Genomic DNA, 21,862 nt, shown 5'->3' with positions numbered 1-21,862 from the left:
CAACATCTCTCCTTTGCTGTGTATGTGACTATGGAGCTGTTTGGTGATGTCGTCTATTACGGCCTTCATAGAAGCAACAGGAGATTGTTGCATCCATCTTGAACCCTCAGAACTACAGTGCTATGATGTCACTCACTTCCACAGGCCTTGCAGAGTGTAAACAACAACAACCCAGCTTTGTTGTGTATGTAACCAAAGGGATTTGTGATGTCACCTAGAACCTTCACAGCAGCGACAGCTTTATGAGGAGCATCAGCACTGCTCTGCCTGAGCAGAACCATCACCGCCATAGGTTGTCAAATAACCCGGATTTAACCCACACAGGTAAGTCCAATGGGGTGCAGGCATGTCCTCTATGCTTACAGCTTCCCGTGGGTGTTGGTTTGATACCGTTTGGGGACAGCCAAGGAGGCATCTGCAGGCAACAAAGGTAGGTGTGTGCTTGTGTGTGTGTTTCCTATGCAGATCCTAAGCCCAGTGTCACATGCAAGTAGGAGGAGTAAGAAGGGTTCCTGGCAAATCCGGGTTATGGATTGCATTTAAAAAGGCCCCGTGGGAGTGCAATGGGCCCCTGTCTTGCTGCTTAGCAATAATGGTATGGGTTTAGGTTCTGCTGTGTGTACTGGTGGTTGACTGCCCCCCAGCCCAGAGTGTGCATGGAAAATTGTCTGGCAGCCTCCCTGACAGCAAGCAGTGATAGTGCCCATGAAGGGGACCTTGTTGGGCCCGCCCCTTTCACGGTTATCGCTTCTCGGCCTTTTGGCTAAGATCAAGTGTAGTATCTGTTCTTATCAGTTTTTCATGCCGGTGGACAGTAACGCCGGTGTGGGGATGGGTGCTGCATGGAGGATGCAGGTGTACCAGGGCTTTCCGGGGCTGGTTCTGAGGAATCAGCTCGACGGCTGCCCCGATGTGACCTGTTCCCTCCGGGTCTCGCCATGAGGCTGAGAGGGTCTAGAGCCGAGGTACTTTTGTGCCTCGGGGAGTGGTGACCCCGAGGTGCCGAAACTCACTGGGAGGATAGGCTCACTGAGTTGAAGCACGGGCACCATAATCTCTTCACCTTGTGGCACTCACCTCTTGATTCCCGGCCTTCTGGCTAGGATCAGAGAAATTTTTATAGATCCGGCCGGATGTCCGGGCAGTATATCTGCACACATTCACTTATTTATTTCTTTTTTGTCTCACTGTGTCACTTTTTGCGTGTTGTGTGTTCACAGGATTGGTCAGGATGCGGTAGCCCTTCTGGGTGTCCCTCCTGGCGGTCTAGGGGAGGTGTGTGTGGCCATTAGGTTCCGCACCTCCCTGCAAACACCCCGGGTACTCCTGCTTTGGCAGGGTACCTACCGTAATCGGCTCTGCGGGCAGATACCTTGGCTAACGCCAAGGGGGATGCCGGGAGCATTTGTGGTCCCCTAGTAGCTTCGGCGAAAAGGGACATCGAACCTGGAACCTCGCAGGTACCTTTTGGTCCGGAGGCGAAGGGTAAGGTTTGTTGGGGGGCCTCTCTCCTATCGGAGAAGGGCTTGCGATAGACCGCATCCTTTGTGCACGTTTTTTTAGTGTAACACGTTTGCACTTTTTCTTGCACTTTGGGTGAATCGAAAGCACGTTCCTCGGCTTTAAAAAAAAAAAAAAAAAAAAAAAAAAAAAAAAAAAAAATCTGTTCTTATCAGTTTAATATCTGATACGTCCCCTATCTGGGGACCATATATTAAATGGATTTTTGAGAACGGGGGCCGATTTCGAAGCTTGCTTCCGTCGCCCTATGCATTGACCCGATATGGCAGTATCTTCGGGTACAGTGCACCACCCCCTTACAGGGTTAAAAAGAAAGATTCCTACTTTCATTGCTACCTGCTTGCTGGCTAGCCAGCTAGCCAGCCCTGTGGGCCTTGCTGCTGCTGCTGCAGCCAAAAAACAAAAGGTGGTGCTGCTGCTGCTTCTGCTGCTTCTGCTTCTGCTTGTGTCTGGCCCCTGTTGGAGCGTCCAGGCACAGGACTTCTGCTGCTGCTGACTAAATGGCCTCCTTAATTGGATCATTTGAGTAGCCAGCACACCTGTGCAGGTAGGGCATGACATGATAGGCAGCTGCCTTGATAGCGGGTGGGTGCTGAATGTTCCTAATTGACAAAATAAGATTAATGCTTATGAAGAAATATAAAATCTCATCCCTTCCCCAATATCGCGCCACACCCCTACCCCTTAATTCCCTGGTTGAACGTGATGGACATATGTCTTTTTTCGACCGTACTAACTATGTAACTATGTAACATAACATGGGGGGGGGGGGGGGGGTCTCCTGGCTGTTCACACAGGTGTGTCATTGCTGTACATTGACCATGCATTGCTTCTGTGGTATTGCAAAGGCAAAGACAAATGCTTCCAGCCATCCATTGCACTAATGGATTGGTCATCAGCTGGCTGTCTATGTCCCGCATCAATATAGACCAAAGTACAGAGGGTTAGGCTATGCTATTGTGCACCTACCTGATGCATCAGAAGGTGCGAGGCCCTTGCTAAATTCTGTGCACAGACTTTGAGATCTATGCTTTAGACTGTATCTAAACCTGCTCCAACATGGACTGACATTCTGGCCTACTTTCAGCCGATGCGACTTGTCTGTCGCTGAACAGTCGCTTTTTATGTATTCAGCACCTATGTATAATGTTGTAAAAATGCTCTAGAAGCTAAAGTCGCAGAAATGTCACACATATTTGGCCTGCAACTTTCTGTGCGACAAATTCAGACAGGAAAAATCAGTATAAATCCTTAGAAAATTATCCCCCAGTGTCTCCATCTGCTGGCGGTATTGAATAAGCATTGCTGCACTGATGGGGTATGCATTAGACGAAAAAAAAGAAGAAAAAGAAGAATAATACGCCCAGAAAAGAGGCGAAAAGGAGAAAAACGTAAAAAAACGTGAAAAAAAAGTAAGAGGAAGAGAAGGGAAAAAAAGGTGGAAATGGGTTTAAAAGTGATTTCGGCGGAGAAATATATATATATATATATATATATATATATATATATATATATATATATATATATGCGCACACACACACATAGATATAAACGTATTCTCCGTTGAGATATTGCAGCCGCTGCTGTGTCCAGGCCCAGGAGCCTTAGCACTGTGCTGTGATGTCACTCAATACCACTGACATCACTAGGTGTAAACAACATCTCTCCTTTGCTGTGTATGTGACTATGGAGCTGTTTGGTGATGTCGTCTATTACGGCCTTCATAGAAGCAACAGGAGATTGTTGCATCCATCTTGAACCCTCAGAACTACAGTGCTATGATGTCACTCACTTCCACAGGCCTTGCAGAGTGTAAACAACAACAACCCAGCTTTGTTGTGTATGTAACCAAAGGGATTTGTGATGTCACCTAGAACCTTCACAGCAGCGACAGCTTTATGAGGAGCATCAGCACTGCTCTGCCTGAGCAGAACCATCACCGCCATAGGTTGTCAAATAACCCGGATTTAACCCACACAGGTAAGTCCAATGGGGTGCAGGCATGTCCTCTATGCTTACAGCTTCCCGTGGGTGTTGGTTTGATACCGTTTGGGGACAGCCAAGGAGGCATCTGCAGGCAACAAAGGTAGGTGTGTGCTTGTGTGTGTGTTTCCTATGCAGATCCTAAGCCCAGTGTCACATGCAAGTAGGAGGAGTAAGAAGGGTTCCTGGCAAATCCGGGTTATGGATTGCATTTAAAAAGGCCCCGTGGGAGTGCAATGGGCCCCTGTCTTGCTGCTTAGCAATAATGGTATGGGTTTAGGTTCTGCTGTGTGTACTGGTGGTTGACTGCCCCCCAGCCCAGAGTGTGCATGGAAAATTGTCTGGCAGCCTCCCTGACAGCAAGCAGTGATAGTGCCCATGAAGGGGACCTTGTTGGGCCCGCCCCTTTCACGGTTATCGCTTCTCGGCCTTTTGGCTAAGATCAAGTGTAGTATCTGTTCTTATCAGTTTAATATCTGATACGTCCCCTATCTGGGGACCATATATTAAATGGATTTTTGAGAACGGGGGCCGATTTCGAAGCTTGCTTCCGTCGCCCTATGCATTGACCCGATATGGCAGTATCTTCGGGTACAGTGCACCACCCCCTTACAGGGTTAAAAAGAAAGATTCCTACTTTCATTGCTACCTGCTTGCTGGCTAGCCAGCTAGCCAGCCCTGTGGGCCTTGCTGCTGCTGCAGCCAAAAAACAAAAGGTGGTGCTGCTGCTGCTTCTGCTGCTTCTGCTTCTGCTTGTGTCCGGCCCCTGTTGGAGCGTCCAGGCACAGGACTTCTGCTGCTGCTGACTAAATGGCCTCCTTAATTGGATCATTTGAGTAGCCAGCACACCTGTGCAGGTAGGGCATGACATGATAGGCAGCTGCCTTGATAGCGGGTGGGTGCTGAATGTTCCTAATTGACAAAATAAGATTAATGCTTATGAAGAAATATAAAATCTCATCCCTTCCCCAATATCGCGCCACACCCCTACCCCTTAATTCCCTGGTTGAACGTGATGGACATATGTCTTTTTTCGACCGTACTAACTATGTAACTATGTAACATAACATGGGGGGGGGGGGGGGGGGTCTCCTGGCTGTTCACACAGGTGTGTCATTGCTGTACATTGACCATGCATTGCTTCTGTGGTATTGCAAAGGCAAAGACAAATGCTTCCAGCCATCCATTGCACTAATGGATTGGTCATCAGCTGGCTGTCTATGTCCCGCATCAATATAGACCAAAGTACAGAGGGTTAGGCTATGCTATTGTGCACCTACCTGATGCATCAGAAGGTGCGAGGCCCTTGCTAAATTCTGTGCACAGACTTTGAGATCTATGCTTTAGACTGTATCTAAACCTGCTCCAACATGGACTGACATTCTGGCCTACTTTCAGCCGATGCGACTTGTCTGTCGCTGAACAGTCGCTTTTTATGTATTCAGCACCTATGTATAATGTTGTAAAAATGCTCTAGAAGCTAAAGTCGCAGAAATGTCACACATATTTGGCCTGCAACTTTCTGTGCGACAAATTCAGACAGGAAAAATCAGTATAAATCCTTAGAAAATTATCCCCCAGTGTCTCCATCTGCTGGCGGTATTGAATAAGCATTGCTGCACTGATGGGGTATGCATTAGACGAAAAAAAAGAAGAAAAAGAAGAATAATACGCCCAGAAAAGAGGCGAAAAGGAGAAAAACGTAAAAAAACGTGAAAAAAAAGTAAGAGGAAGAGAAGGGAAAAAAAGGTGGAAATGGGTTTAAAAGTGATTTCGGCGGAGAAATATATATATATATATATATATATATATATATATATATATATATATATATGCGCACACACACACATAGATATAAACGTATTCTCCGTTGAGATATTGCAGCCGCTGCTGTGTCCAGGCCCAGGAGCCTTAGCACTGTGCTGTGATGTCACTCAATACCACTGACATCACTAGGTGTAAACAACATCTCTCCTTTGCTGTGTATGTGACTATGGAGCTGTTTGGTGATGTCGTCTATTACGGCCTTCATAGAAGCAACAGGAGATTGTTGCATCCATCTTGAACCCTCAGAACTACAGTGCTATGATGTCACTCACTTCCACAGGCCTTGCAGAGTGTAAACAACAACAACCCAGCTTTGTTGTGTATGTAACCAAAGGGATTTGTGATGTCACCTAGAACCTTCACAGCAGCGACAGCTTTATGAGGAGCATCAGCACTGCTCTGCCTGAGCAGAACCATCACCGCCATAGGTTGTCAAATAACCCGGATTTAACCCACACAGGTAAGTCCAATGGGGTGCAGGCATGTCCTCTATGCTTACAGCTTCCCGTGGGTGTTGGTTTGATACCGTTTGGGGACAGCCAAGGAGGCATCTGCAGGCAACAAAGGTAGGTGTGTGCTTGTGTGTGTGTTTCCTATGCAGATCCTAAGCCCAGTGTCACATGCAAGTAGGAGGAGTAAGAAGGGTTCCTGGCAAATCCGGGTTATGGATTGCATTTAAAAAGGCCCCGTGGGAGTGCAATGGGCCCCTGTCTTGCTGCTTAGCAATAATGGTATGGGTTTAGGTTCTGCTGTGTGTACTGGTGGTTGACTGCCCCCCAGCCCAGAGTGTGCATGGAAAATTGTCTGGCAGCCTCCCTGACAGCAAGCAGTGATAGTGCCCATGAAGGGGACCTTGTTGGGCCCGCCCCTTTCACGGTTATCGCTTCTCGGCCTTTTGGCTAAGATCAAGTGTAGTATCTGTTCTTATCAGTTTAATATCTGATACGTCCCCTATCTGGGGACCATATATTAAATGGATTTTTGAGAACGGGGGCCGATTTCGAAGCTTGCTTCCGTCGCCCTATGCATTGACCCGATATGGCAGTATCTTCGGGTACAGTGCACCACCCCCTTACAGGGTTAAAAAGAAAGATTCCTACTTTCATTGCTACCTGCTTGCTGGCTAGCCAGCTAGCCAGCCCTGTGGGCCTTGCTGCTGCTGCAGCCAAAAAACAAAAGGTGGTGCTGCTGCTGCTTCTGCTGCTTCTGCTTCTGCTTGTGTCTGGCCCCTGTTGGAGCGTCCAGGCACAGGACTTCTGCTGCTGCTGACTAAATGGCCTCCTTAATTGGATCATTTGAGTAGCCAGCACACCTGTGCAGGTAGGGCATGACATGATAGGCAGCTGCCTTGATAGCGGGTGGGTGCTGAATGTTCCTAATTGACAAAATAAGATTAATGCTTATGAAGAAATATAAAATCTCATCCCTTCCCCAATATCGCGCCACACCCCTACCCCTTAATTCCCTGGTTGAACGTGATGGACATATGTCTTTTTTCGACCGTACTAACTATGTAACTATGTAACATAACATGGGGGGGGGGGGGGGGGTCTCCTGGCTGTTCACACAGGTGTGTCATTGCTGTACATTGACCATGCATTGCTTCTGTGGTATTGCAAAGGCAAAGACAAATGCTTCCAGCCATCCATTGCACTAATGGATTGGTCATCAGCTGGCTGTCTATGTCCCGCATCAATATAGACCAAAGTACAGAGGGTTAGGCTATGCTATTGTGCACCTACCTGATGCATCAGAAGGTGCGAGGCCCTTGCTAAATTCTGTGCACAGACTTTGAGATCTATGCTTTAGACTGTATCTAAACCTGCTCCAACATGGACTGACATTCTGGCCTACTTTCAGCCGATGCGACTTGTCTGTCGCTGAACAGTCGCTTTTTATGTATTCAGCACCTATGTATAATGTTGTAAAAATGCTCTAGAAGCTAAAGTCGCAGAAATGTCACACATATTTGGCCTGCAACTTTCTGTGCGACAAATTCAGACAGGAAAAATCAGTATAAATCCTTAGAAAATTATCCCCCAGTGTCTCCATCTGCTGGCGGTATTGAATAAGCATTGCTGCACTGATGGGGTATGCATTAGACGAAAAAAAAGAAGAAAAAGAAGAATAATACGCCCAGAAAAGAGGCGAAAAGGAGAAAAACGTAAAAAAACGTGAAAAAAAAGTAAGAGGAAGAGAAGGGAAAAAAAGGTGGAAATGGGTTTAAAAGTGATTTCGGCGGAGAAATATATATATATATATATATATATATATATATATATATATATATATGCGCACACACACACATAGATATAAACGTATTCTCCGTTGAGATATTGCAGCCGCTGCTGTGTCCAGGCCCAGGAGCCTTAGCACTGTGCTGTGATGTCACTCAATACCACTGACATCACTAGGTGTAAACAACATCTCTCCTTTGCTGTGTATGTGACTATGGAGCTGTTTGGTGATGTCGTCTATTACGGCCTTCATAGAAGCAACAGGAGATTGTTGCATCCATCTTGAACCCTCAGAACTACAGTGCTATGATGTCACTCACTTCCACAGGCCTTGCAGAGTGTAAACAACAACAACCCAGCTTTGTTGTGTATGTAACCAAAGGGATTTGTGATGTCACCTAGAACCTTCACAGCAGCGACAGCTTTATGAGGAGCATCAGCACTGCTCTGCCTGAGCAGAACCATCACCGCCATAGGTTGTCAAATAACCCGGATTTAACCCACACAGGTAAGTCCAATGGGGTGCAGGCATGTCCTCTATGCTTACAGCTTCCCGTGGGTGTTGGTTTGATACCGTTTGGGGACAGCCAAGGAGGCATCTGCAGGCAACAAAGGTAGGTGTGTGCTTGTGTGTGTGTTTCCTATGCAGATCCTAAGCCCAGTGTCACATGCAAGTAGGAGGAGTAAGAAGGGTTCCTGGCAAATCCGGGTTATGGATTGCATTTAAAAAGGCCCCGTGGGAGTGCAATGGGCCCCTGTCTTGCTGCTTAGCAATAATGGTATGGGTTTAGGTTCTGCTGTGTGTACTGGTGGTTGACTGCCCCCCAGCCCAGAGTGTGCATGGAAAATTGTCTGGCAGCCTCCCTGACAGCAAGCAGTGATAGTGCCCATGAAGGGGACCTTGTTGGGCCCGCCCCTTTCACGGTTATCGCTTCTCGGCCTTTTGGCTAAGATCAAGTGTAGTATCTGTTCTTATCAGTTTAATATCTGATACGTCCCCTATCTGGGGACCATATATTAAATGGATTTTTGAGAACGGGGGCCGATTTCGAAGCTTGCTTCCGTCGCCCTATGCATTGACCCGATATGGCAGTATCTTCGGGTACAGTGCACCACCCCCTTACAGGGTTAAAAAGAAAGATTCCTACTTTCATTGCTACCTGCTTGCTGGCTAGCCAGCTAGCCAGCCCTGTGGGCCTTGCTGCTGCTGCAGCCAAAAAACAAAAGGTGGTGCTGCTGCTGCTTCTGCTGCTTCTGCTTCTGCTTGTGTCTGGCCCCTGTTGGAGCGTCCAGGCACAGGACTTCTGCTGCTGCTGACTAAATGGCCTCCTTAATTGGATCATTTGAGTAGCCAGCACACCTGTGCAGGTAGGGCATGACATGATAGGCAGCTGCCTTGATAGCGGGTGGGTGCTGAATGTTCCTAATTGACAAAATAAGATTAATGCTTATGAAGAAATATAAAATCTCATCCCTTCCCCAATATCGCGCCACACCCCTACCCCTTAATTCCCTGGTTGAACGTGATGGACATATGTCTTTTTTCGACCGTACTAACTAAGTAACTATGTAACATAACATGGGGGGGGGGGGGGGGGGTCTCCTGGCTGTTCACACAGGTGTGTCATTGCTGTACATTGACCATGCATTGCTTCTGTGGTATTGCAAAGGCAAAGACAAATGCTTCCAGCCATCCATTGCACTAATGGATTGGTCATCAGCTGGCTGTCTATGTCCCGCATCAATATAGACCAAAGTACAGAGGGTTAGGCTATGCTATTGTGCACCTACCTGATGCATCAGAAGGTGCGAGGCCCTTGCTAAATTCTGTGCACAGACTTTGAGATCTATGCTTTAGACTGTATCTAAACCTGCTCCAACATGGACTGACATTCTGGCCTACTTTCAGCCGATGCGACTTGTCTGTCGCTGAACAGTCGCTTTTTATGTATTCAGCACCTATGTATAATGTTGTAAAAATGCTCTAGAAGCTAAAGTCGCAGAAATGTCACACATATTTGGCCTGCAACTTTCTGTGCGACAAATTCAGACAGGAAAAATCAGTATAAATCCTTAGAAAATTATCCCCCAGTGTCTCCATCTGCTGGCGGTATTGAATAAGCATTGCTGCACTGATGGGGTATGCATTAGACGAAAAAAAAGAAGAAAAAGAAGAATAATACGCCCAGAAAAGAGGCGAAAAGGAGAAAAACGTAAAAAAACGTGAAAAAAAAGTAAGAGGAAGAGAAGGGAAAAAAAGGTGGAAATGGGTTTAAAAGTGATTTCGGCGGAGAAATATATATATATATATATATATATATATATATATATATATATATGCGCACACACACACATAGATATAAACGTATTCTCCGTTGAGATATTGCAGCCGCTGCTGTGTCCAGGCCCAGGAGCCTTAGCACTGTGCTGTGATGTCACTCAATACCACTGACATCACTAGGTGTAAACAACATCTCTCCTTTGCTGTGTATGTGACTATGGAGCTGTTTGGTGATGTCGTCTATTACGGCCTTCATAGAAGCAACAGGAGATTGTTGCATCCATCTTGAACCCTCAGAACTACAGTGCTATGATGTCACTCACTTCCACAGGCCTTGCAGAGTGTAAACAACAACAACCCAGCTTTGTTGTGTATGTAACCAAAGGGATTTGTGATGTCACCTAGAACCTTCACAGCAGCGACAGCTTTATGAGGAGCATCAGCACTGCTCTGCCTGAGCAGAACCATCACCGCCATAGGTTGTCAAATAACCCGGATTTAACCCACACAGGTAAGTCCAATGGGGTGCAGGCATGTCCTCTATGCTTACAGCTTCCCGTGGGTGTTGGTTTGATACCGTTTGGGGACAGCCAAGGAGGCATCTGCAGGCAACAAAGGTAGGTGTGTGCTTGTGTGTGTGTTTCCTATGCAGATCCTAAGCCCAGTGTCACATGCAAGTAGGAGGAGTAAGAAGGGTTCCTGGCAAATCCGGGTTATGGATTGCATTTAAAAAGGCCCCGTGGGAGTGCAATGGGCCCCTGTCTTGCTGCTTAGCAATAATGGTATGGGTTTAGGTTCTGCTGTGTGTACTGGTGGTTGACTGCCCCCCAGCCCAGAGTGTGCATGGAAAATTGTCTGGCAGCCTCCCTGACAGCAAGCAGTGATAGTGCCCATGAAGGGGACCTTGTTGGGCCCGCCCCTTTCACGGTTATCGCTTCTCGGCCTTTTGGCTAAGATCAAGTGTAGTATCTGTTCTTATCAGTTTAATATCTGATACGTCCCCTATCTGGGGACCATATATTAAATGGATTTTTGAGAACGGGGGCCGATTTCGAAGCTTGCTTCCGTCGCCCTATGCATTGACCCGATATGGCAGTATCTTCGGGTACAGTGCACCACCCCCTTACAGGGTTAAAAAGAAAGATTCCTACTTTCATTGCTACCTGCTTGCTGGCTAGCCAGCTAGCCAGCCCTGTGGGCCTTGCTGCTGCTGCTGCAGCCAAAAAACAAAAGGTGGTGCTGCTGCTGCTTCTGCTGCTTCTGCTTCTGCTTGTGTCTGGCCCCTGTTGGAGCGTCCAGGCACAGGACTTCTGCTGCTGCTGACTAAATGGCCTCCTTAATTGGATCATTTGAGTAGCCAGCACACCTGTGCAGGTAGGGCATGACATGATAGGCAGCTGCCTTGATAGCGGGTGGGTGCTGAATGTTCCTAATTGACAAAATAAGATTAATGCTTATGAAGAAATATAAAATCTCATCCCTTCCCCAATATCGCGCCACACCCCTACCCCTTAATTCCCTGGTTGAACGTGATGGACATATGTCTTTTTTCGACCGTACTAACTATGTAACTATGTAACATAACATGGGGGGGGGGGGGGGGGTGTCTCCTGGCTGTTCACACAGGTGTGTCATTGCTGTACATTGACCATGCATTGCTTCTGTGGTATTGCAAAGGCAAAGACAAATGCTTCCAGCCATCCATTGCACTAATGGATTGGTCATCAGCTGGCTGTCTATGTCCCGCATCAATATAGACCAAAGTACAGAGGGTTAGGCTATGCTATTGTGCACCTACCTGATGCATCAGAAGGTGCGAGGCCCTTGCTAAATTCTGTGCACAGACTTTGAGATCTATGCTTTAGACTGTATCTAAACCTGCTCCAACATGGACTGACATTCTGGCCTACTTTCAGCCGATGCGACTTGTCTGTCGCTGAACAGTCGCTTTTTATGTATTCAGCACCTATGTATAATGTTGTAAAAATGCTCTAGAAGCTAAAGTCGCAGAAATGTCACACATATTTGGCCTGCAACTTTCTGTGCGACAAATTCAGACAGGAAAAATCAGTATAAATCCTTAGAAAATTATCCCCCAGTGTCTCCATCTGCTGGCGGTATTGAATAAGCATTGCTGCACTGATGGGGTATGCATTAGACGAAAAAAAAGAAGAAAAAGAAGAATAATACGCCCAGAAAAGAGGCGAAAAGGAGAAAAACGTAAAAAAACGTGAAAAAAAAGTAAGAGGAAGAGAAGGGAAAAAAAGGTGGAAATGGGTTTAAAAGTGATTTCGGCGGAGAAATATATATATATATATATATATATATATATATATATATATGCGCACACACACACATAGATATAAACGTATTCTCCGTTGAGATATTGCAGCCGCTGCTGTGTCCAGGCCCAGGAGCCTTAGCACTGTGCTGTGATGTCACTCAATACCACTGACATCACTAGGTGTAAACAACATCTCTCCTTTGCTGTGTATGTGACTATGGAGCTGTTTGGTGATGTCGTCTATTACGGCCTTCATAGAAGCAACAGGAGATTGTTGCATCCATCTTGAACCCTCAGAACTACAGTGCTATGATGTCACTCACTTCCACAGGCCTTGCAGAGTGTAAACAACAACAACCCAGCTTTGTTGTGTATGTAACCAAAGGGATTTGTGATGTCACCTAGAACCTTCACAGCAGCGACAGCTTTATGAGGAGCATCAGCACTGCTCTGCCTGAGCAGAACCATCACCGCCATAGGTTGTCAAATAACCCGGATTTAACCCACACAGGTAAGTCCAATGGGGTGCAGGCATGTCCTCTATGCTTACAGCTTCCCGTGGGTGTTGGTTTGATACCGTTTGGGGACAGCCAAGGAGGCATCTGCAGGCAACAAAGGTAGGTGTGTGCTTGTGTGTGTGTTTCCTATGCAGATCCCTAAGCCCAGTGTCACATGCAAGTAGGAGGAGTAAGAAGGGTTCCTGGCAAATCCGGGGTTATGGATTGCATTTAAAAAGGCCCCGTGGGAGTGCAATGGGCCCCTGTCTTGCTGCTTAGCAATAATGGTATGGGTTTAGGTTCTGCTGTGTGTACTGGTGGTTGACTGCCCCCCAGCCCAGAGTGTGCATGAAAATTGTCTGGCAGCCTCCCTGACAGCAAGCAGTGATAGTGCCCATGAAGGGGACCTTGTTGGGCCGCCCCTTTCACGGTTATCGCTTCTCGGCCTTTTTGGCTAAGATCAAGTGTAGTATCTGTTCTTATCAGTTCTTATACTTACCTGGCAGGGGAGATACCATGATCGCTACGGTCTGAAGAACTCCAAGCATTGTGGTAGAGATTTTGCGTAGTACGATTGCAGTACTTTTCGTTCTTATTAGAACCGCATTTCTCTAGAGCATACCACCTGAAGATCGTCTCCTGCCTGCCTCGGAACATCTGAAGAAGGAGAAGATCTTGAAGACTGCAGCTCTGGAAGAAGCCGACGAAGAACCTGGAAGAAGGGAATCGGCGGTGAATTCCGGAACAGCGGCGAAGAGGAAGGTGGCGCAGAATCTTTTCGAAGAAACTCGCTGCCTCTGGAGAAGGATTTGCATAGCTCCTCCCACCGGGACCGGATCTGCATAGCTCCTCCCACCCGGGAAAGAAGACTTTGCGAAGCCTCTCTCCACAAGCAAGCAAGGAAGCGGAAAAGAGCCTGCTGGAAGAAGCCATGGCCTCAACCAGCAAGTCCACCCAGGAGGCTGCAGGGCAAGGCCTGGAGGTCCAGCCCCAACCACAGCAAGCTTCAACCTCCACCACGGCAAGGCAGAAGGGCGGCAGAATTCCTAACCTGGAAGCTCCAACCCTGGAGCCCTGGATGAGGCAGACTGTTGCCTTGAAGCTCAAGCCCGTGGACGGAAGGGTGCCGGACATGTCCCACGACGTGTTCTGCAAGAAGATGCTGGCGGATCAAGGCTTCCCCACGGCTGACACCCTGGGAATAGCAACCTTCTTTTCGGGAATCTTCTACATCACCTTTGCCACCATTGGGACCTGTAGAAGATACTGGGAGGTGGTGAAAGCGGCGAGTCCCGAATCCCCTTTCTCTCGCTTTGTGGGCAACTGCCTTATTCAAAGAGAGGAGAGGCGGGTGACGGTCTCAATGCGGAACCCACACACCCCAGGCACGGACATCTCGACCTTCCTGAAGCGCTTCTGCACCGTGGTGAGGGAGCCCACCCGCATCCTGAACTCACTCGGATACTGGACCTGCAAGTGGTCTGTGGTCGTCAGACTCAACAAGAACCCTGCTTCTCCAGACGGACTACAGCACCTGCCAACGACATTTTCCTTGGGCAACTCCACAGGACTTATCTTCTACCCGGACATGCCGCAGACCTGCAGGAGATGTGGCAAGATGGGCCACGAGGGCAAGGACTGTACGGAGGATGCCTGCAGGTATTGCCGTGTGACAGGTCACACGACCAAGGACTGCCCCAAGAGCAAGACCTGCAACCTCTGCGGACTGGCAGCCCACAGCTACAAGGACTGCCCCCAGAGGGAGAGAACATGGGCATCTGTGGCAGCGAGAGCACCGAAGCCAGCCCCAGCTCCGGAGCCAACACCACGGATGGCCAAGCCGACCAAGGAGGGTAAGAAGGCGAAAGCCACCACCCCTGCCCCGTCCCGCCCCTCCCCTGCCCCTCCCCGCCCCATCCCCTGCCCCTCCCGCCCCATCTCCTGCCCCATCCCGCCCCACCCCTGCCCCATCCCGTCCCACCCCTGCCCCTCCTGCCCCATCCCGTCCCACCCCTGCCCCTCCTACCCCATCCCGTCCCACCCCTGCCCCTCCTGCCCCATCCCGCCCCACCCCTGCCCCCCGTACCCCACCCCGGCCCACCCCTGCCCCGTCCTCCCCTGCCCGGCCCACCCCTGCCCCGTCCTCCCCTGCCCGGCCCACTCCCTGCCCCGTCCTCCCCTGCCCAGGCACTCTCTCCTGCCCCCCGCCCCACCCAGCCTCCTTTCTCTCCTGGCCCAGCAGCACCTAACCCCCCTCCAGCTGCTGGTGCCCGCCCTTCGGAGGACTTTCCTGTGCTTCCTCCCCCAGGTACCATACAGAGGAAGAGGAAAGGAAGGGACAACGTATCAGAAGAGTCCCACAAAAGAAAGATAATCGAGACCTGCGAGACCCCTCAAGCTTCAGATGAGGAGGAGGAGATGGAGCAGGTCTGCGAGAGCCTTGAGGCTTCAGAAGGAGAGGAGGTGATGGAGCAGGCCCAAGTGGAGCAGGTCCAAGCAGAGCCAGTCCAAGCTCAATCTATGGAGGAGCTGCTGCAGGACCCAGAGGTTAAGAAAATCCTGGACACTCCGTCCAACACGGTCTACGACGAGTTCTTGGAAGGGCGCTACGAGAAGCCACAGGAGCCGACAGGCGCCAGAGAAGAGGACCCGTCCGACCAGACTGGTAACTAGTATCAGAACTAACCTCTCTTTTTATTCCCATGGCTGATCTCAACATCTTCTGCATTAATGTGAGGAGTATTAGAGCTTGGTTTAGATTTCAGACTGTTCTTACGTTCTTAGATTCCCAGAGGTGTGATGTTTACATGTTGCAGGAATGTGCTTTGTCTGCTTCTAGGTCTTACAACCATCTGGCCAGGCAGTGGCCTCACGGCCCTTCCTACTGGTCTGGTGGGGGCGACAATAGGTCTGCGGGGGTGGCCATCCTGATCAGGGGAGGTAACTTTGCACTTGATTCCGTCCGGGAGCTCGTCTGTGGCAGACTTCTTGTCGCAGACGGTTCCTGGGCGGGTGAGCCCGTGCGGCTCATCAACGTGTATGCCTCCCCTGAGAGGGATGTCCGACTGGAGGTTCTCCAGGCCCTGCGGGCTGAACTCGCCACCACTAGAGCAGTAGTGTTGGGTGGTGACTTCAACTGCCCCATTGAGGTGGACGGGCGCAGTTCTGGCACATCCGCCAACCTGGACGTGACGTCTAAACTGCTGATTGAGATGGTGACGGAGGCATCCTTGCAGGACGTTGTCGGGTCCATCGGGAACGGCTCTGTAAACTATACGTGGAGCCGCCCCGATGGCTCGCTCCGTTCTCGGATAGACTTCATCTTCACTTCGAGAGCAGTCAGAAAGGTGTCGTACTCTATGGTCCCCTGCTTCTTCTCTGACCACAGGGCCATTCGATTCCGGGGGACTCTGGGCCATGGATTCCCACCTGGCCCGGGCTCCTGGAAGTTGAATTGTGCCCTGTTGGAGCAGAGGGAGGTCATGGAGGAACTTAGGGATGCTTACCTTGTATGGCGAAATGACAAATGTCTGTTCAAGTGCATCAGCGATTGGTGGGAATATGTTAAAGTCGAATTCCGTTGTTTCTTTCAGGCAAAAGGCAGACAACAGGCGTGTGCGAAGAAGTGGGACTTGAGGAAACTGCAGCGCGAGCTGCGGTCCCTGCAGGACCTGCTCCAGTGTGGCTGGGACGTCAGGGAGGAGCTGGAGGAGACCAAAAAGAGCTTGAAAAGGCACTTTGAGGAGGAATCCAAGCGAATCGTCTTTCGTTCCAAGGTGGAGAACCTGGAGAAGGGTGAGAAATGTAACTCTTTCTTTTTCAGGAAGCTCCATGCCGGCCACACGCCCCTGACTGAGCTACGAGATGAGACCGGACACATGAGGAGCGGCAAGGAGGAAGTGATGGGGGTCGTCCACGACTTCTACAGCAACCTCTACGCCCCCAAGTCATCCGACCCCGAAGCCGCCGAGAGGTTCCTGTCAGGTGTCACTAACGTTGTTGATCCCGCAGGTGCGGCGGCTATGGACGATCCCTTGACGGTGGGGGAGCTGCTCTCTGCCGCTAAATCCTTTAAGCCCGGCAGGACCCCGGGCAGTGACGGTCTCCCGGCCGAGCTCTACGTAGCGCTGGGTGACCTGATCTGTCCGGACCTGTTGGAGGTGTACGAGGAGATGGTGGTGGGGGGGCAGAATGCCTCCGTCGTTGAGGGAAGGGATGATCACGATCTTGTATAAGCGGAAGGGGGAGAGATGTGACCTGAAAAACTGGCGTCCCATCTCTCTCCTGAACGTGGACTACAAGATCCTCGCCAAGGTGCTGGCCAACAGGCTGAAACCTGTCATGGGGCAGATCGTCCATCCGGACCAGACCTGCAGCATTCCTGGCCGCAGGATTGCCGACAGCCTTGCCCTTGTGAGAGACACGGTCCATTACATCCAGGACCGCGGGGGCCGCGCCGCCCTGGTCAGCTTAGATCAGGAGAAGGCGTTCGACCGTGTCTCCCACGCATTCATGGACAGGGTTTTGCGCAGGCTGGGTCTGGGGAAGATGTTTTGCTCTTTTGTTAACGTTATGTATTTTGACATTTACAGAACGGTGTTGGTGAACGGCTGGAAGACTGACCCCTTTCCTATTCTTTCAGGGGTTAGACAAGGCTGCCCTCTTTCACCTCTCCTTTTTGTTTGTGTTATAGAGCTCTTCGCTGAGACTATCCGGCAGAATGGAGAGATCAGAGGGATCACCGCACCAGGACCAGATCGCCACGAGGTCAAGTGCTCGCTCTACATGGACGACGTGACCGTCTTCTGCGCTGACCAGCGTTCGGTGACTGCACTCGTCCAGACCTGCGAGGACTTCGGCAGAGCTTCGGGGGCAAAAGTCAACTGCGGGAAGTCGGAGGCCATGCTCTTCGGGGAATGGCACCTGGCTTCTTCCGCCCCCTTCCCCTTTGCCGTTAAGCCGGACTTCATTCAAATTCTTGGAGTCTGGTTCGGGAAGGAAGGAGCGGCCCTTAAGTCTTGGCAAGACCGACTAGGAAGGATAAACTCGAAGATCGGACTGTGGAGCTCCAGAAAGCTCACGATGGAAGGCAAGGCACTTGTCCTGCGGAGTGAAGTTTTGCCTGTGCTCCAATATACCGCACAGGCCTGGCCTCCCCATACCACCGTTTGCAAGGCCATCACCCGGACAGTGTTTGGCTTCGTCTGGGGCAAAATGGACAGAGTCAAGAGGACCGTGATGTACAAGGAACCCCGCAAGGGTGGGAAGGGAATACCCGACATCCCCGCTCTGCTGAGGGCCTCCTTTGCATGTGTCACGGTGCAGCGGACTCTTGTAGAAAAGACTGGCTCAGCGGGCAGGTCCATGTCTCGCTTGCTTCTCATGCCCCTCTGGAGACAGCTGGGCTGGGACAAGTGGGACAGCTCCATCCCTTACAACTGGAACACTCCCTGGTTCTATGGGGATGTTGTCCGGTTTGTGAGGGAGCACCAGCTGGAAGGACTGAAACCAGACCTATGGAAGCCAAAGACAATCCACAAGCTCATCCGAGCTAAGGACTCGACCGAGCTGGTTCCGGGACTCCCCGCAGCCACTGCAGAGACAGTTTGGAACAATGTGGCCTCAAAGCGGCTTACCAATGGACACAAGGACTTGTCGTGGATGGCCGTCATGGGAGGTCTCTCTCTCAGGTCATTCATGCATGCCCGCAACCTGTGCAAGACCCGGTACTGCCCCCGTTGCCCCTACGTGGAGGAAACATCTTTCCACGTGTTTTGGCAGTGCCCCTTTGCACAGGGTCTGTTGGACGCCCTAGAACAGGAACTCAGAGACTCAGTGCCCAGGAGCTGCCTATCGTACCATTCGGTGCTTTACGGCCTGTTCCCTGGGACCCACGACGTGGAGGCCATCCAGGAGGCCTGGCGCCTTATGAACTGTTTTAAGGACGCAGTGTGGCTTGCCAGGAACCGCCTCGTGATCAACAGGGAAAACATGTCCGTCCGGGACTGCCGCAGGTTCATCAAGAACCTGCTTAGAGACTATTCCATCTTGGACAGCTCGGCCGTTGATGAGGAAGAAGAGGAGTGAAGACCCCTCTCCTTCTCCCATGTCTCCCTGAAGATACAGCCCAACAGTTTGGCCCTGTGATCCGCCCCCTCCCTACCCCCACATAGTCGCCCACACCCCTACCCCGATCACAGATTGTATTATTTGGTTTTTGTTTGATCTCTTGTGCCTTTATATTGCAGGATTGAGCTGAATGTTAGAGTAGCATGGTGTGCGATGTATAGCTTAGGGAACCTTTGCTGTGTATTGTACTATCATGCTTTGTGTGACTGTAATTTATTGTACGACTTGTAATGACTGAACGGAAAATAAAGCTCTTTCAATCAAAAACAAAAATCTGTTCTTATCAGTTTAATATCTGATACGTCCCCTATCTGGGGACCATATATTAAATGGATTTTTGAGAACGGGGGCCGATTTCGAAGCTTGCTTCCGTCGCCCTATGCATTGACCCGATATGGCAGTATCTTCGGGTACAGTGCACCACCCCCTTACAGGGTTAAAAAGAAAGATTCCTACTTTCATTGCTACCTGCTTGCTGGCTAGCCAGCTAGCCAGCCCTGTGGGCCTTGCTGCTGCTGCAGCCAAAAAACAAAAGGTGGTGCTGCTGCTGCTTCTGCTGCTTCTGCTTCTGCTTGTGTCTGGCCCCTGTTGGAGCGTCCAGGCACAGGACTTCTGCTGCTGCTGACTAAATGGCCTCCTTAATTGGATCATTTGAGTAGCCAGCACACCTGTGCAGGTAGGGCATGACATGATAGGCAGCTGCCTTGATAGCGGGTGGGTGCTGAATGTTCCTAATTGACAAAATAAGATTAATGCTTATGAAGAAATATAAAATCTCATCCCTTCCCCAATATCGCGCCACACCCCTACCCCTTAATTCCCTGGTTGAACGTGATGGACATATGTCTTTTTTCGACCGTACTAACTATGTAACTATGTAACATAACATGGGGGGGGGGGGGGGTCTCCTGGCTGTTCACACAGGTGTGTCATTGCTGTACATTGACCATGCATTGCTTCTGTGGTATTGCAAAGGCAAAGACAAATGCTTCCAGCCATCCATTGCACTAATGGATTGGTCATCAGCTGGCTGTCTATGTCCCGCATCAATATAGACCAAAGTACAGAGGGTTAGGCTATGCTATTGTGCACCTACCTGATGCATCAGAAGGTGCGAGGCCCTTGCTAAATTCTGTGCACAGACTTTGAGATCTATGCTTTAGACTGTATCTAAACCTGCTCCAACATGGACTGACATTCTGGCCTACTTTCAGCCGATGCGACTTGTCTGTCGCTGAACAGTCGCTTTTTATGTATTCAGCACCTATGTATAATGTTGTAAAAATGCTCTAGAAGCTAAAGTCGCAGAAATGTCACACATATTTGGCCTGCAACTTTCTGTGCGACAAATTCAGACAGGAAAAATCAGTATAAATCCTTAGAAAATTATCCCCCAGTGTCTCCATCTGCTGGCGGTATTGAATAAGCATTGCTGCACTGATGGGGTATGCATTAGACGAAAAAAAAGAAGAAAAAGAAGAATAATACGCCCAGAAAAGAGGCGAAAAGGAGAAAAACGTAAAAAAACGTGAAAAAAAAGTAAGAGGAAGAGAAGGGAAAAAAAGGTGGAAATGGGTTTAAAAGTGATTTCGGCGGAGAAATATATATATATATATATATATATATATATATATATATATATATGCGCACACACACACATAGATATAAACGTATTCTCCGTTGAGATATTGCAGCCGCTGCTGTGTCCAGGCCCAGGAGCCTTAGCACTGTGCTGTGATGTCACTCAATACCACTGACATCACTAGGTGTAAACAACATCTCTCCTTTGCTGTGTATGTGACTATGGAGCTGTTTGGTGATGTCGTCTATTACGGCCTTCATAGAAGCAACAGGAGATTGTTGCATCCATCTTGAACCCTCAGAACTACAGTGCTATGATGTCACTCACTTCCACAGGCCTTGCAGAGTGTAAACAACAACAACCCAGCTTTGTTGTGTATGTAACCAAAGGGATTTGTGATGTCACCTAGAACCTTCACAGCAGCGACAGCTTTATGAGGAGCATCAGCACTGCTCTGCCTGAGCAGAACCATCACCGCCATAGGTTGTCAAATAACCCGGATTTAACCCACACAGGTAAGTCCAATGGGGTGCAGGCATGTCCTCTATGCTTACAGCTTCCCGTGGGTGTTGGTTTGATACCGTTTGGGGACAGCCAAGGAGGCATCTGCAGGCAACAAAGGTAGGTGTGTGCTTGTGTGTGTGTTTCCTATGCAGATCCTAAGCCCAGTGTCACATGCAAGTAGGAGGAGTAAGAAGGGTTCCTGGCAAATCCGGGTTATGGATTGCATTTAAAAAGGCCCCGTGGGAGTGCAATGGGCCCCTGTCTTGCTGCTTAGCAATAATGGTATGGGTTTAGGTTCTGCTGTGTGTACTGGTGGTTGACTGCCCCCCAGCCCAGAGTGTGCATGGAAAATTGTCTGGCAGCCTCCCTGACAGCAAGCAGTGATAGTGCCCATGAAGGGGACCTTGTTGGGCCCGCCCCTTTCACGGTTATCGCTTCTCGGCCTTTTGGCTAAGATCAAGTGTAGTATCTGTTCTTATCAGTTTAATATCTGATACGTCCCCTATCTGGGGACCATATATTAAATGGATTTTTGAGAACGGGGGCCGATTTCGAAGCTTGCTTCCGTCGCCCTATGCATTGACCCGATATGGCAGTATCTTCGGGTACAGTGCACCACCCCCTTACAGGGTTAAAAAGAAAGATTCCTACTTTCATTGCTACCTGCTTGCTGGCTAGCCAGCTAGCCAGCCCTGTGGGCCTTGCTGCTGCTGCAGCCAAAAAACAAAAGGTGGTGCTGCTGCTGCTTCTGCTGCTTCTGCTTCTGCTTGTGTCTGGCCCCTGTTGGAGCGTCCAGGCACAGGACTTCTGCTGCTGCTGACTAAATGGCCTCCTTAATTGGATCATTTGAGTAGCCAGCACACCTGTGCAGGTAGGGCATGACATGATAGGCAGCTGCCTTGATAGCGGGTGGGTGCTGAATGTTCCTAATTGACAAAATAAGATTAATGCTTATGAAGAAATATAAAATCTCATCCCTTCCCCAATATCGCGCCACACCCCTACCCCTTAATTCCC

The 21,862-nt window shown here is 49.6% G+C and overlaps 6 non-coding genes and 3 pseudogenes across 6 annotated transcripts; all 9 read left to right on the top strand.

Moving 5' to 3' along the window:
• Nucleotides 1–743: 743 nt before the first annotated feature.
• LOC130335175 (U2 spliceosomal RNA) lies at nucleotides 744–922 on the top strand (annotated as a pseudogene).
• Nucleotides 923–1,615: 693 nt separating this feature from the next.
• On the top strand, nucleotides 1,616–1,815 carry LOC130335165 (U2 spliceosomal RNA). The gene has a single exon (XR_008876851.1). It is a non-coding gene; the product is annotated as a U2 spliceosomal RNA (small nuclear RNA).
• A 2,105-nt stretch (nucleotides 1,816–3,920) lies between these two features.
• Nucleotides 3,921–4,111, top strand: LOC130335131 (U2 spliceosomal RNA). The gene has a single exon (XR_008876823.1). It is a non-coding gene; the product is annotated as a U2 spliceosomal RNA (small nuclear RNA).
• Nucleotides 4,112–6,210: 2,099 nt separating this feature from the next.
• Nucleotides 6,211–6,401, top strand: LOC130335130 (U2 spliceosomal RNA). The gene has a single exon (XR_008876822.1). It is a non-coding gene; the product is annotated as a U2 spliceosomal RNA (small nuclear RNA).
• Nucleotides 6,402–8,495: 2,094 nt separating this feature from the next.
• Nucleotides 8,496–8,686, top strand: LOC130335129 (U2 spliceosomal RNA). Its single transcript, XR_008876821.1, has one exon. It is a non-coding gene; the product is annotated as a U2 spliceosomal RNA (small nuclear RNA).
• A 2,093-nt stretch (nucleotides 8,687–10,779) lies between these two features.
• Nucleotides 10,780–10,970, top strand: LOC130335128 (U2 spliceosomal RNA). Its single transcript, XR_008876820.1, has one exon. It is a non-coding gene; the product is annotated as a U2 spliceosomal RNA (small nuclear RNA).
• A 2,093-nt stretch (nucleotides 10,971–13,063) lies between these two features.
• On the top strand, nucleotides 13,064–13,237 carry LOC130335167 (U2 spliceosomal RNA; annotated as a pseudogene).
• Nucleotides 13,238–19,006: 5,769 nt separating this feature from the next.
• Nucleotides 19,007–19,185, top strand: LOC130335149 (U2 spliceosomal RNA; annotated as a pseudogene).
• A 2,090-nt stretch (nucleotides 19,186–21,275) lies between these two features.
• LOC130335232 (U2 spliceosomal RNA) lies at nucleotides 21,276–21,466 on the top strand. Its single transcript, XR_008876897.1, has one exon. It is a non-coding gene; the product is annotated as a U2 spliceosomal RNA (small nuclear RNA).
• Nucleotides 21,467–21,862: the final 396 nt, after the last annotated feature.

Source organism: Hyla sarda, unplaced genomic scaffold (genome assembly GCF_029499605.1).
Source record: "Hyla sarda isolate aHylSar1 unplaced genomic scaffold, aHylSar1.hap1 scaffold_448, whole genome shotgun sequence".
NCBI lineage: Eukaryota > Metazoa > Chordata > Amphibia > Anura > Hylidae > Hyla > Hyla sarda.
This window is presented reverse-complemented; position numbering and strand designations above follow the sequence as displayed.